Consider the following 14435-nt stretch of genomic DNA (forward strand, 5'->3'; position numbering starts at 1 on the left):
GAAGTGTAGGGTTTCATAGTGACCCGACACTACGCGGAAAGAAATGCCCCAAGACCCGCCCCTTAATTAAAGAAATTAACAAGCATAATAAACTTAATCAAACAAGATTAAGAACAAGAATTATACCTTTGTTGCGTGCTTCGCTCCCGAAGAGCTCTTACTTCAAAATCCCGAAACTACGAGATCTCCGACGGATCGTACCCTCAACCTGACCCGAGCGTCCTAAGTCTTGAAGGTTAGTCAACTCCCGGACAAAACAAAAGTATGAGTTTTACGAATCAAAGGTTTACTCTAATTATAAGAGTTGCCTTTTTAATTCCACTCAAGGTTGTGTATTTCCCAATACCATGCCTTTGGTATTTATAGGGAAATGCACCCTTGATTTCCAATCTCCCATCAATGTGGGAGAGTTGGTAAAATCAACAATTTATTTAATTCTAAATTAAATAAATAATCAACTTAATCACATTGCGACAAGTGGCACAATCACATGCTTGAGTGATAGCCAAGGCTAGGAGGGGGGGGGACCATTTGCCTTGCTCCCCAAGGCCTTGATTTGGTTCCCACATCCATGCACAAAACCGGGTCAAGGAGGGCTAGCTGGCTGCCAGCTAGCACTGCCTTGCTGCCCAGCACCCCAGCCAGCCAGTGCGTGCTGGTGCTGGGCTGTGCTGATGCTGTGTGCTGGTGCTGGTGCGTGCTGGTGCTATGCGCTGGTGCGTGCTGGTGCTGGCCCTAGCACTCCCACGCACTACCTCGCACACTCACACACTCCCACACTAGTCAAAATCCCGAAACTACGAGATCTCCGACGGATCGTACCCTCTACCTGACCCGAGCGTCCTAAGTCTTGAAGGTTAGTCAACTCCCGGACAAAACAAAAGTATGAGTTTTACGAATCAAAGGTTTACTCTAATTATAAGAGTTGCCTTTTTAATTCCACTCAAGGTTGTGTATTTCCCAATACCATGCCTTTGGTATTTATAGGGAAATGCACCCTTGATTTCCAATCTCCCATCAATGTGGGAGAGTTGGTAAAATCAACAATTTATTTAATTCTAAATTAAATAAATAATCAACTTAATCACATTGCGACAAGTGGCACAATCACATGCTTGAGTGATAGCCAAGGCTAGGAGGGGGGGGACCATTTGCCTTGCTCCCCAAGGCCTTGATTTGGTTCCCACATCCATGCACAAAACCGGGTCAATGAGGGCTAGCTGGCTGCCAGCTAGCACTGCCTTGCTGCCCAGCACCCCAGCCAGCCAGTGCGTGCTGGTGCTGGGTTGTGCTGATGCTGTGTGCTGGTGTTGGTGCGTGCTGGTGCTATGCGCTGGTGCGTGCTGGTGCTGGCCCTAGCACTCCCACACACTACCTCGCACACTCACACACTCCCACACTACGCGCACCCACGCATCTAGCTCCATGCTCGCAATGCCTAGCATGCGTGCTGCTAGCGAGCCATGCATGTTGGGCTTGACGCTGCTTGCTAGCTCTTCCTCGCATACACTCGCACAGCCACACGCACCAGCCTCGGCCATGCACCACGTACTATGCATGCATCAGCCTCGGCCATGCACCACGCACCACGCATGCGTCAGTGCCTAGCACTAACTGTGCTTGGTGCGTGTGGTCCTGTTGTGCTAGGGCTGCGACGACACCTAGCCATCCTAGGGCACGCATGGTGCGCCTAGAGATGCTGCCTGGGTTGTGATGGTGCCGAGCCTAGGGGCACGCATGGTGCGCCTAGCGATGCTGTATGGGCTGCAATGGGCTGTGATGAGCTGCGATGGTGCGCCTAGCACACCTAGTGTGCTTAGGCTTGCGCCTAGCCATGCTAGGTGCATGCTAGCTCGAACTAGCCTAGCATCCACATGGTTAGACCATTGTGGTGCTACGGCTACGCTCGTACTTGTCGCTTGTGATTTTGCGACGCTCGGCCTCGACGCCCTAGGCTCGATATCCGACGTCTGTATTCATAAAACTCTGTCGACTTATTAACTCCTTTTGGATTAATTTGTCGTCTCGGATCGGTGATTCGATTGGGTTCGACCCGAAGGGTTCGGTTAAGATTAAGCTGTAATATCAATTGTACCCTGATATTACTGATCGGAAGCGGCCTCCACCTAGGCATTCCGATCACTTGATCTTACTGAAGAATTAACTCTGTAATAATTCTGAACCCTCTATCGGAAGAATACACTTGTTGGAAGGACACCATTCCTTTCAATCTCCCACTTGTCCTTCCGGACAAGTGTGCATACAATGTATAGCCTATTTCCTATGTCTCTTAATGTTTCTTCGTGAACTATAAGGTAAGATTCATCGTCATCCTTATTACGTTCAGAAGTATTTCTCGATCTCCGAGTTCGAATGTCAATAAGCAGATGATTTCAAAAATCCATCTGAGCACGGCCATGCATTTTCACAGTCACGCTCTTCGAGCGGCCTTGTAAACAACAAAACATTTTTCCCTATTGTTAATAGGGGGACAATCCCAATCTTGCATTGTAAGTTCCTCTTACTAAGAGGACTTAGTCCCCCGAGAGTTCCCGTTATGATCCCCAGTTACGGCAGACGTTAGGAAACATCAAAGAGTCTAGTACTCAAACAAGAAAACTTCACAATACTCATGGTCGGAGGAAACAGGTTCCGATAGTCATAATGAGAAATGTACTTATGACAATTTGAAATTTATTAAAGTACTCTCATAGGTCTTATCCAGTACGGTTCCAAATTGTACCTGTGCAAATTATTTATTGAAAGGAGTGGTGTCCTTCCGACAAGTGTATTCTTCCGATAAAGGGTTCAGAATTATTACAGAGCTAATTCTTCAGTAAGGTCAAGTGATCGGAACGCCTAGGTGGAGGCCGCTTCCGATTAGTAATATCAGGGTACAATTGATATTACAGCTTAATCTTAACTGAACCCTTCGGGTCGAACCCAATCGAATCACCGATCCGAGACGACGAATTAATCCGAAAGGATTTAATGAGTCGACGGAGTTTTACGAATACAGACATCGGAAATCGAGCCTAGGGCGTCGAGACCGAACGTCGCAAAATCACAATCGACATGTATGAGCGTAGCCGTAGCTAGGCTAGGCTAGCTCATAGCAAGCCTAGGCGCACCATGGTGTGCTAGGCACCATCGCAGCCTAGGCGCGCCTTAGCAGCCCATCGCAAAGCTAGCAACATGCTAGCATGGGTGCTTGGGTGCGCATGGCAGCCATCGCAAGCCCCTCAAGCACCAGGCAGCCCATCGCAAGCTAGCAGCATGCTAGCATGGGTGCATACGACACCTATCTCCAGCTATGGGCGCACCATCGCAGGCCCTGGTGCTGTGTGCGTTCGTGCCTGGCATGGCAGCACCATCGCAGGCACCAGGCGCACCATGGCAAGCACTTGGTGTTGCGTGCGTGCGTGCCTGGCGTAGCAGCACCATCGCAAGCACCAAGTGCTAGCATGGGTGCCTGCCTGGCAATGGTGCACCATGTGCGTGTGGCTTGTGTGCTAGCCTTCGTATGGCAGCACCAAGCAACGCACCACATGCGAGGGCCTGGGAGCCAGTGTGGTTCTAGGCCTCGCACAGCAGCTAAGTATCACCACGCATCAAGACTGCCGCATGATGCGTGGGTAGTGCGAAGGAGGGTGCGAGGCGTGTGAGCGCATGGTGGCTGTGCTAGCGATGAGGCGCGAAGAGTGTGCGTGTGTGTGCGTGGGGCTGCTGGGGGCCAGTGCCAGCACTAGGTGCTAGTAGCGCCCAGCGCCAGCACGTAGCACCAGCACAGCCCAGCAGCAGCGTGCACTGGCTGGCTGGCTGGGTGCTGGGCAGCAAGGCCACGCTAGCTGGCAGCCCCAGCTGGCACACTAGCTGGCAGCCAGCTAGCACACCTAGACCCGGTTTTGGGCATGGTGTGTGGGGACCATTACATGACCTTAGGGATCAAGGCAATGGTCCCCCCCAAGCCTTGGTCCTCACTTGGCTTTCTCTATAATTATGCCAAGTGTCGATTTTTGATTGAGTTGATTAATTATTTAATTATGGAATTAAAAAAAATGTCTTTTTACCAACTCTCCCACATTGATGGGAGATTGGAAATCAAGGGATCATTTCCCTATAAATACCAAGCTTGGTATTGGGATTTGATACAACCTTGAGTGGAATTAAAAAGGAAACTCTAAGAAAAGAGTAAACCTTTGATTCGTAAAACTCATAGTTAATTTTTTCCGGGTCTTGACTAACCTTCAAGACTTGGGACGCTCGGGTCGGGTCGAGGGTACGATCCGTCGAAGATCTCGTCTTTTCGGGATTTTGAAGTAAGAGCTCTTTAGGAGCGAAGCACGCGTCAAAGGTATAATTCTTGTTCTTAATCTTATTTGATTAAGTTTATTATGCTTTTTAATTTTTTTAATTAAGGGGCCTGTCTTGGTGGGTTTCCTTCCGCGTAGTGATGGGTCACTACGAAACCCAACAGCGGTATCGGAGCCACGCTCCTTTTAATTTTTGCAATTATTGTTGAATTAAGGTGTTTTAAAGAATTTATTTTTCTGGTTCATGTTCATCTAATTAGATTAGATGCTCGTTTTAATTAATTTTAAAACTCGATTTTATTTTCGATTTGGCTGTCGAACCCAGATTTTGGCTCAAAAATAGTGATTTTTGGGTGGAATCGACATTCTGGAACTGTTTCAACCCTTTTAGGATTGTCCAGAAGCCAAATTCGAACCATAAACTTAATTTTTCTGGGGTTTTTCGTTTTTCAACGAAATTTTTTAAGTCTTTTAAGCCTTGATTAATGCAAGCATTACAAGGTTAGATTAAATGCACTTTTGCATCACTAATCTACTGGTTTTCAAATATCCTTGAGCATATAATGGAGTGTTTATTAGTGCTTAAGTTGATATACCAATTTATCACATAAACTTGTTTTTTCACAATTTTGCAAATAAATTGCAATAAGGTGTGAAAACTTGTTGTGATTTTGTATTTTAAGTTCCCAAATAATGTTAAAGTTCTAATCTTTAAATGTTTAAATGATTGGAACCCTAACCCTAAATTCCATGTTGAACAAAGTTTGGATTTTTTCATGTTTTGGTTGATTAAAATCCATTAAGTTCAATTACTTGTGAGTAAAATTTGGTTAATCTTCATATTGGAAGATGTAATCTTGGTATTTTACACAAGTATGCAAGTTGGAAAATTTTATCATTGGATGGTTAATTTATTTTTCCAACTCCCTTTTGTCAAATCCATTATTAATTTGCATATTGGAAAGATTAATTTTGGACATAGCTCATTTTATTTTAAACATAAAGTTTGACCTAATTTTGTTCAAAATGGACATTTTGGATAAATTTAGGCTTGTGCACCAATAAAATAAATTTGTTTAAGTTAGACTTAATTTTGTTTTATTTTCCGTCAAATTAATTCTAAAATTTGATTTAGAATTGATTAATGTCACACACAAATCGGAATTAAATTCCGAGTAAAATGCACGCAAAACGATGCAAAACCGCAAGCGTCACCAAGGCTAGCCGGGCTGCCTAGCAGCCCACATGTAGGCTGCCTGTGGTGCACATATGGTTGTGCATCGCTTGGTGCGTGGCTGTGTGGAGAGGAGGGGTCTGTTGTGTGGTGCGTGAGCTGGCGCATGGGGCCTTAGGCTGCTGGTACGCTTGTGCTGCTACTGGGCAGCGAGGCAGCAAGCCCCAGCCAGCCAGCAAGCTGCTAGCATGCGTAGCATACGTAGCATGTGTAGCAAGCTGCTGGTGCTAGCTAGCAAGGCAGGCTGTGCTAGGCACACTTGCTAGCTGCCAGCACCACGCACCATGGCGCAGGGGCCATGGGCTGCCTAGCAGCCATGGTGCGCCATGCATCATAGGATGATGCCCTTTGTGCTTAGAACTTGAGCTATGATTTTGCGATTTTTCCCGTGTTAATAATTTTGATTAATTATTTTAACGAGGCTAAAAACCTCGATTTTCAATTTTGCAAAATTTTGACAAATTACGGGTTATGCCGACTTAATTAATCGGATTAACTAAGCACGGATGCGGAATTTAGTGGGAGCTTAATTAAATGCGTTAGCCTTTTGCGTTTAGAAATAATGAATTAAACCACTTTGACTAGTTTTAATTAGGCGCGTTAATTGGATTAACGACCTAAGTTAGTTACTAGTTTTGCGTGTTTAATTATGTATTTCGTAAAATTGCATGGGTCGTTCACAAATAGTGAACATGTGAATGAAAGATTGCTTTCAAAACAGGTTCTTTGAATATGGCAACTAGTGGGGTCCGACTAGGATAGAAAATACGGATTGCGCTCCGTTATGTATTTATGTAAATCTAAATACGGTCTGCGAACCAATAAGTATTTTTTCACTATTAGATTAATCTTAGTCGTTCTAGCTAGCTTCTTTTATTTCATTTTGGCCAAGATATCTCAAGACGGCGTTTCGACGAAGACGAGCCAAGATGAAGACCCATGGAAATTGAAGATTTCAAGGGGTCATGCTAGTTGCCAAATGCATCTATTTTATGCCTTATATATTGCTATTATGTATATGATTGCTAGATGTATTTCTAGGATTTCTATAATGTTGCGATGATTAGTTAAGTTCACTTAAATCAACCAACATAGAAACCCTAGGTCCCTTAATAATATTGAGCTAAAATTTGCCGTTCCAAGAACAACACTTACCGAACTAATGCGCGTACGTGATGGATTACGCCAAAGCGAGGCATCACTACTTCCCTAGGAACGTAAGGTATACTAGGTATACAAGTTGTCTTGGTTAAGCTCAACGATATCAGTAAGGAGTCCTTAGATGTCGTGGAAAAAGAGATAAAATGTCAGGAATGCATTAGATGCGACATTTTATCAAACCGAGAGTAGCTTGGAGCTATTAGCAACTGGATTGCTTACCTTAAGATATTAATGGTTAAGACAAGACAAAGCATGCTTAACCATTTCTTGATCTTTGGGATCTCGGAATCATTTTATTCTCGCCCATAAGGGACATTGTTAAAATGCGTGGATAAAATGTTCAATAAGTTTGAATATGTGCATGAACGCTTTAAATTTCTACTTATTGATGTATGAATGGTTTTTCACTTCAAATTCTTTCAATTGTAGAAATCATGTCTGCATGTAACTCAAACAACAACCAAATGTGCCCGGAACTCCTCGAAAAGTTGGCCTTTCCCTTAAACTTGGTCAACTTTAAGGAATGGGAGGAGGAACTCAGGAGAACTCTCCAGAATTGTTCCTTGGAGTATACTCTTGATACTCCCATTCCAAGCTTCTTTGCTAAAGGGATCATGACCGACGAGGCTCATGAAGAATGGTCTTCCAATTGCAAAAGGGTCTCACGACTCATGGCAAATTCCATCCCGGAAGATTGGAAGGAAACTTTTTCCTCCTACCTTCCGGATATGTTCCTCAAAGCACTTGAGGACGTTGTCAATGTAAGAGTCACCAAGAGTGACAATGGCAACTTTGATGGACTCGTGTTTGACTTGACTAGGTCACTCTCAAACATGAGGATAAAGCCACCAAACGTGGGATGTCTTGCTAAGGAAAGGAGACGGCTTTGGACCAAGGTCTACAATGCTAAATTGAGACCCGACATGCCCCTCCGACCTCATGTGCTTGGTATGACTAGGCTCTTAGAACACATGAAGCTTCTCGGAATTCCATTGGAAGACGAGATGGCGGGGCATATCCTGCTTGCTTCACTCCACTCGGGCTATGACACACTTAGAGTGCATATTGCTGCGGGAAAGGAGACACACTCCCTCAAGGAGGTGGTGCAACTACTTAGCCAAGCCACTGCCTATGGAATGACCAAAAGGCCCTTGAGAGCTAAGAAGAAGGAGTTCAAGAAGGTCAAGGCAAAGATGAGATGCTTCCATTGTGGCATGCAAGGCCACTATAAGAGGGAATGCATACTCGTCAAGGAAGAGGGGATCACTCCGACTACCTCAGGTATCTTCTTTAACACTTGTGGATTAAGCTTATCATAAGGTATTGGATACCAAGTATGACTCACTTAATGTTGCCTTTTCAGGGACCAAGTGAGAAGCTTATCAAGTGTTGGTGCAAAAGCAAAGAGACGACGAAGATGGTTTTTCGGTCGTGCTTGCATGCACTATTTTTTCTATGACATGTAATTAAACTATTTCTAGTTTTCATCATGCTTTGAACATACTATGATCCATGGTGTTGGACACCTAGGAATTTCAAATGTAAGACTTTTGACAATAGTTGTTTCAAGTTTGTCTTACAAATTTATGTTTAAATAAATTGCATGTTTTACATAAGATTAGACAAAAGTTGATACCACCAGCTAAGACCATTGAGTCGAATGAAACCTACTTGTGGCATTGTCGTCTTGGCCATATTAACATCAAACGCATCAAGAAACTTCTTCAAGAAGGTGTTCTTGACTCATTCGACTTAGAGTCGTTTGAAAATTGCGAAGGATGCTTATTAGGCAAGATGATAAAACAGCCATTCTCCAAGTTGGGAGAAAGGGCAAGTGACTTATTAGATCTAATACACACGGATGTATGTGGACCTATGAGCACATCCGCAAGGCAAGGTTACCGATATTTCATCACTTTCACCGACGATTATAGTATATATGGCTATATCTATTTAATGTCGAATAAATCATTTGCACAGGTACAGTTTAGAACTGTACTGGATAAGACCTATGAGAGTACTTTAAGAAAGATTAAAATTTTGTCATAAGTACATTTCTCATTATGGCTATCGGAACTTATTTCCTCCGACCATGAGTACTGTGAAGTTTTCTTGTTCGAGTACTAGGCTCTTTGATGTTTCCAAAAGTCTGGCGTAACTGGGGATCATAACGGGAACACTCGGGAGTCTATGTCCTCTTAGTAAGAAGAACTTACAATACAAGACTGGGATTGTCCCCCTACTAACAATAGGGAAAATGTTTTGTTGTTTAAAAGGCCGCTCGAAGAGTGAGACTGTGAAAATGCATGGTCGTGCTCAGATGGATTTTAGAAATCATCTGCTTATTGACAGTCGAACTCGGAGATCGAGAAACACTTCTGAACGTAATAAGGATGACAAAGAATCTTACCTTATATTTCACGAAGAAACATTAAGAGACGAAGGAAATGAGCTATACACAATAAGCACACTTGTGGAGATTGAAAGGAATGGTGTACTTCCAACAAGTGTATTCTTCTGATAGAGGGTTCAGAATTATTACAGAGCTAATTCTTCAGTAAGGTCAAGTGATCGGAATGCCTAGGTGGAGGCCGCTTCCGATCAGTAATATCAGGGTACAATTGATATTATAGCTTAATCTTAACTGAACCCTTCGGGTCGAACCCAATCGAATCACCGATCCGAGACGAAGAATTAATCCGAAAGGATTTAATGAGTCGATAGAGTTTTACGAATACAGACATCGGAAATCGAGCCTAGGGCGTCGAGACCGAACGTCGCAAAATCACAATCGACATGTGTGAGCGTAGCCGTAGCTAGGCTAGGCTAGCTCATAGCAAGCCTAGGCGCACCATGGTGTGCTAGGCACCATCGCAGCCTAGGCGCGCCCTAGCAGCCCATTGCAAGCCCCTCAAGCACCAGGCATCCCATCGCAAGCTAGCAGCATGCTAGTGTGGGTGCCTGGGTGCATATGGCACCTATCGCCAGCAATGGGCGCACCAGGCGCACCATCGCAGGCCCTGGTGCTGTGTGCGTGCGTGCCTGGAATGGCAGCACCATCGCAGGCACCAGGCGCACCATGGCAAGCACTGGGTGTTGCGTGCGTGCGTGCCTGGCGTAGCAGCACCATCGCAAGCACCAAGTGCTAGCATGGGTGCCTGCCTGGCAATGGTGCACCATGTGCGTGGTGGCTTGTGTGCTAGCCTTCGCATGGCAACACCAAGCAACGCACCACATGCGAGGGCCTGGGCACCAGCGTGGTGCTAGGCCTCGCACAGCAGCTAAGCATCACCACGCATTAAGACTGCCGCATGATGCGTGGGTAGTGCGAAGGAGGGTGTGAGGCGTGTGTGCGCATGGTGCGAGGGACAATGCGGCCAGCATGCGTGGCTCGCTAGCAGCACACATGCTTGCTGTGCTAGCAATGAGGTGCGAAGAGTGTGCGTGTGTGTGCGTGGGGCTGCTGGGGGCCAGTGCCAGCACTAGGTGCTAGCAGCGCCCAGCGCCAGCACGTAGCACCAGCACAGCCCAGCAGCAGTGTGCACTGGCTGGCTGGCTGGGTGCTGGGCAGTAAGGCCACGCTAGCTGGCAGCCAACTAGCACACCTAGACCCGGTTTTGGGCATGGTGTGTGGGGACCAATACATGGCCTTGGGGATCAAGGCAATGGTCCCCCCCAAGCCTTGGTCCTCACTTGGCTTTCTCTATAATTATGCCAAGTGTCGATTTGTGATTGAGTTGATTAATTATTTAATTTTGGAATTAAATAATTGTCATTTTACCAACCTCCCACATTTATGGGAGATTGGAAATCAAGGGATCATTTCCCTATAAATATCAAGCTTGGTATTGGGATTTGATACAACCTTGAGTGGAATTAAAAAGGCAACTTTAAGAAAAGAGTAAACCTTTGATTCGTAAAACTCATAGTTAATTTTGTCCGGGTCTTGACTAACCTTCAAGACTTGGGACGCTCGGGTCGGGTCAAGGGTACGATCCGTCGGAGATCTCGTCTTTTCGGGATTTTGAAGTAAGAGCTCTTTAGGAGCGAAGCACGCGTCAAAGGTATAATTCTTGTTCTTAATCTTGTTTGATTAATTTTATTATGCTTGTTTAATTGCTTTAATTAAGGGGCGGGTCTTGGTGGGTTTCCTTCCGCGTAGTGACGGGTCACTACGAAACCCAACATTTATGACTGTCACGTCCTCGCAGCACAAGAAACGGTGCTGTAAATCATACTACACACTAATCTGTGGCGGCCATCAATCGTCCATCCGTTAGATGACCTCGATTAGGGACAATTTTCAATTTAATTATTCAATGTTCACTTAACAGGTGTTTCTTTATCCAAGACATGGTCTTGATACCCTGTTTTGAATATTTCCGTAAATCGAATGGACTCATTATTTAATTCTAAACCACAATTAAATAGCAATGGAGTGAATGATAATTTTGCACAAAAATTAATTACTCCATAAATGAATGGTTTCAATACAGTGTCTTACATTAAAACTACCAGTTTAATTAAAACACATGTACAGGGAATTTCAAAGCCAGTCTCCAACATGCTTGATTCCTATCGCCTCAATGTTCTTATTGTGTTTCACCTGAGGCAGCGGTGCCAATCTTACAAATTCTGATTTCACCTTCGGATTTCCATTCCCTTATCATGTGAAATCGCCTTTGCACGTGTTTGACCTTCTGGTGTTCTCTCGGCTCCCTGGCCTGAGCGATAGCTCCATTGTTATCACAATAGAGTTCTATCGGCCCCTTGATTGAGGGTACAACACCAAGTTCGCTGATGAACTTACGAATCCAAACAACTTCCTTGGCAGGTTCTGAAGCGGCCAAGTACTCGGCTTCAATTGTAGAGTCTGCAGTGGTGCTCTGCTTGGCACTCTTCCAGCTAAACGCTCCTCCATTTAGGCAAAATATGTACCCTAACTGTGACTTGAAGTCGTCTCTGTCAGTCTGGAAGCTAGCATCGGTGTAACCTTCAACAACCAGTTCTTTGTGGCCTCTATACACCAGGAACTTATCCTTGTTCCTTTTCAGGTACTTTAGGATATTCTTGGCCGCAGTCCAATGCGCCTCTCCTGGGTTCGATTGGTATCGGCTCGTTGCACTTAGGGCATACGATACATCTGGCCTTGTACATATCATGGCATACATGATCGATCCGATCAGCGAAGCATACAGGATCTGATTCATTCTTTCTCGCTCAACAGGTGTCTGTGGACACTATTTCTTACTGAGATTTATGCCATGGGACATGGGTAAATGCCCTCTCTTGGCATTCTCCATGTTGAATCGAGCCAGTACCTTATCAATATAAGTACTATGGCTTAATCCAATCATCCTTATAGATCTATCTCTGTAGATCTTGATGCCCAATATGTATTGTGCTTCTCCTAAGTCCTTCATTGAAAAACACTTTCCCAACCAGCCCTTTACGGACTCCAGTAATTTTGTGTTGTTTCCAATGAGAAGTATGTCATCGACATACAGGACTAGGAATGCAATATCACTCCCAATGACCTTCTTGTATACACAAGATTCATCTGGATTCTTGATAAAACCAAACTTGCTAATGGCTTCATCAAATCGCAGATTCCAACTTCTGCTGGCTTGCTTTAGTCCATAAATAGACTTCTTCAGCTTGCAAACCTTTCTAGCGTTGCCTGGATCGATAAAACCTTTTGGCTGTGTCATATACACAGTTTCTTCCAAAATTCCATTAAGGAAGGTAGTTTTGACATCCATTTTCCATATTTCATAATCGTAATATGCAGCAATCGCTAGGATGATCCGGACGGATTTTCGCATTGCAACTGGTGAAAAAGTTCCATCATAGTCAATTCCGTGCCACCAGTCTAGCTTTGTATATCGATACATTTCCATCCTTGTCTGTCTTCACTTTGGAGATCCATTTGCAACCAATGGGTGTATAACCCTGGGGCAAATTCACCAAGTCCCAGACTTGATTTTTAGACATGGAGTCCATCTCGGATCTCATGGCCTCTTGCCATTTTGCAGGGTCCGGGCTCGTCATAGCTTTCTTGTATGTCGCCAGCTCATCACCATCCATGACTAGGATGTCCTGATCATCGGTTAAGATGATACCGAGGTATCTGTCTGGTTGAGATCTTTGCCGTTGCGACCTACGAAGGGTAATCGGTTGAGCATTTTCATTGTTAGTTTGATTTTGACCAATCTTCTTAGATGCTTCCAAAGCATCTAGATTGTCAGTTTTTTCAGGTTGACATTGTTGCTCATCCTTTCGAACTTCGCCGAGTTTGATTTTCCTCCCACTTGTCATTTTGGAAAAATGTTCCTTCTCCAAAAATACACCACCACGAGCAACAAATACTTTGTTCTCGGATTTATTGTAGAAGTAATACCCTTTGGTTTCTTTTGGATATCCCACAAAGAAACACTTATCCGATTCGGGGTGTAGTTTTTCCGAAATTAATCGCTTGACATATGCTTCGCATCCCCAAATCTTGAGAAAAGACAACCTAGGAGGTTTCTTAGTCCATAATTCATATGGAGTCTTTTCAACAGCTTTTGACGGAGCTCTATTCAGTGTTAGTGCTGCAGTTTGTAGCACATGTCCCCAGAAAGAGATAGGGAGTTCACTAAGACCCATCATTGATCGAACCATGTCTAACAAGGTTCGATTCCTCCGTTCGGACACTTCGTTCCATTGAGGAGTTCCGGGAGGTGTCAACTCTGAAAGAATACCATTTTCTTTCAAGTGATCGTCAAATTCGTGGCTCAAATATTCTCCACCTCGATCCGATCGAAGTGCTTTAATTTTCTTGCCAAGTTGATTTTCAACTTCTTTCTGAAATTCTTTGAATTTCTCAAAGGATTCAGATTTATTCGACATTAAGTAGATATAGCCATATCTATTATAATCGTCGGTGAAAGTGATGAAATATCGGTGACCTTGTCTTGCGGGTGTACTCATTGGTCCACATACATCCGTGTGTATTAGACCTAATAAGTCACTTGCCCTTTCACCCAACTTGGAGAATGGATGTTTTATCATCTTGCCTAATAAGCATCCTTCGCAATTTTCAAACGACTCTAAGTCGAATATGGCCAAGACGACAATGCCACAAGTAGGTTTGATTCGACTCGATGGTCTTAGTTCATTTGGTATCAATCCTATTGTCTTTGTGTAAAGCATGCAATTTCATTTGAATATAAGTTTGCAAGACAATTTTGAAATAACTATTGTCAAAATTTTTACAAGCAAAATGATTAGGTGTCCAACACCATGGATCAAAATATTGTTCAAAAGGCATGATAAAACTAGGATTAGTTTTAATTACATCTCGAAGACAAAATAGTGAATGCAAGCATGACCGAAAATCCATCTTCGTCGTCTTCTTGCTTTTGCACCAACACTTGATAAGCTTCTCACTTGGTCCCTGAAAAGGAAACATAAAGTGAGTCATACTTGGTATCCAATACCTATGATAAGCTTAATTCACAAGTGTTTAGGAAGATACCTGAGGTAGATGCTCCATTCCTCTCTTCCTCTTCTCGAAAGAGCTTGCATTCTCTCTTGAAGTGGCCTTGCCCACCACAATAGAAGCAACTCATCTTAGCCTTAACCTTGAAATCCCACCTTCTTGAAGGTCTTTTGGTTGCCCTAAATGAGTTGGCTTAGTGAAGTAGCTCCACCACATTCTTCAAGGAATGTGTCTCCTTCGATTC

The sequence above is a fragment of the Chenopodium quinoa genome, unplaced genomic scaffold (genome assembly GCF_001683475.1).
Source record: "Chenopodium quinoa cultivar QQ74 unplaced genomic scaffold, ASM168347v1, whole genome shotgun sequence".
Taxonomy (NCBI): Eukaryota; Viridiplantae; Streptophyta; class Magnoliopsida; order Caryophyllales; family Amaranthaceae; genus Chenopodium; species Chenopodium quinoa.